Source organism: Trichechus manatus, unplaced genomic scaffold (assembly GCF_000243295.1).
Source record: "Trichechus manatus latirostris isolate Lorelei unplaced genomic scaffold, TriManLat1.0 scaffold00243, whole genome shotgun sequence".
In the NCBI taxonomy this organism is placed as follows: Eukaryota; Metazoa; Chordata; class Mammalia; order Sirenia; family Trichechidae; genus Trichechus; species Trichechus manatus.
Genome location: NW_004444179.1, coordinates 1,627,539 through 1,629,458, shown reverse-complemented (window position 1 = coordinate 1,629,458; position 1,920 = coordinate 1,627,539). Strand labels below are relative to the sequence as shown.

Here is a 1,920-nt window from a genome sequence, read left to right as displayed (position 1 = left end):
CAAACAAAGCTCTCCAAATAGAGAAAGCCCATTTTTTGCCTCCTAATTTATATATATATATATATTTTTTTTTTTCCCAAGCCAAACTGTATCCAACTGTATTAAAGATACTTTTCATAAACAATCATGGTATTTCAGGCAGGACATGGGCAGACAATAGTTAACAGCATACAACTTTCAAACTCACTTCTTCAATGGACTACAAAAATCAGAAAGCCACTAAAAACCCAATGAACGCTTCATTAATGCTCTGAACAGGGGAAGTTTAGAGTCAGGGTTGACATTTCACTTTTAGCATGTTCTTTAACAACTTCCCACTAGTTGACCCTGACTTTCAGAAGATGAAATGAAAATGGCAGAATTATCAATCTGAAGATCCACAGTCTAAAAAAGGGAACTGTTGCTCTTTTGAGGAATGTCACTGAGATAGCATCGCTAGAAAGTCTGAATTGCCTGACATACTGGCAACCAATTTTTTGGGTCAGATCTCAACAGGTCTTTGGGTTTATGGGAGTCAGTTCTATGCTGAAGGCAGAGAGGGAGAAGAGGACATGAAGACATAAAAACAAATTGTACTTTTTCCACACCACAAGGTGTTTGTGCCAAGGTGGCTAATGTGTGTCAATGTCAGGGAGTCCCTCCTCCTGGGAACCAAGACGAAGTCTCTCAAGGGAAAGATGTTTTCTTCCATATCAATCCAGCTTCGGAGAAATTCTATTAGTGACTTTTGCCCCTTCCCCAAAAAACAACAATGAAGTGTTCTGTGTGCTAACAACATAGCTTAAAAAAAAAGTAAAAGAAAATTCTGCATTTTTATAAAACTTGATGAAAAATAGTATTTCAAACTGTATGGCCACCAGAAGTAGACAGTTATCAAAAGTGCACACACTTCCCTTGGCATGTCCAGCACCTTCAGCTTTCTGTTTCTGGTCTGTTTTGGTGTCTCTGTTTTCTGCGGGGTTATACCCATCCTTGCCAGCATCAGCTCTCCCCTTTTTCCCTGTGGGTACCTTCTGTCTCTTCTTTGAAGGGGTTTTTTTAGGCTTAGGCTCTGGCTTTGGAGGAGCAGGTTTAGCAGATAATCTTGCAGATCTCCTCTGTGGTTTGTCCTTCACCTTGGCTTTATCTTCCATAATATCCCTTTCAGCTTTTTTTGGACGTATACAAATTGTCAATTTTTAGTATCTCTATCACCTATGCAAATAATTAAAGTGCTTAGAAAACTGTTTGCTTGCTCAGTTGTTTAAGCTTCATGCCCATTCGGGCTCAAAGTGAACCCAAAGCATGCACAAGAGAGCCCTTTGGGAGTCTGAACCAAGTGGAGCTGAGAAGCACAGGACAAAGAGGCATGAGGTGCAGGGAGAGACCAGAGCCCTATATTGTATATTTTTAAGGTTTAGGTTTATTGTATATAACTTACACAGTAAAATCCATCATTTTTAGGTGTAGAGTTCAGTGAATTGTAAGAAATTCATAGATCCATGTAACCACCACTGCAATAGAGATATAGAACATTCCCATGGCTGAGAAAACAAAACAAAACAAAAAAATTCCTCAGCCTCCTTTATAAATATCCCTGACTTGTACTTTCCAGTCCCTGGTGACTGCTAATCTGATTCTGTCCCTGCAAATGTACTTTTTTTAAAAATGAAATATCATATAAATCTAATTATAAAACACATAGTGTTTTGTGTCTGACTAATTTCACTTAGATATCTGCTTTTCAGATTTATTCCTGTTATTGCATGTATCAATAGTGTATTCTTTATTTTTATATTAAAAATCCATAGTATGGATTGACCACAATTTGTTTATTCATTTGCCATTTGACAGACATTTGGGCTGTTCCTGGTTTTACATAATTATAAAGAAAACTATAAACATTTGGGTACAAGTCTCTAAGTGGACATATGCATTCCT

At 37.6% G+C, this 1,920-nt stretch overlaps 1 pseudogene; it reads right to left on the bottom strand.

Annotated features, from left to right (window-relative positions):
* Positions 1–436: 436 nt before the first annotated feature.
* On the bottom strand, positions 437–1,163 carry LOC111819004 (non-histone chromosomal protein HMG-17 pseudogene; annotated as a pseudogene).
* Positions 1,164–1,920: the final 757 nt, after the last annotated feature.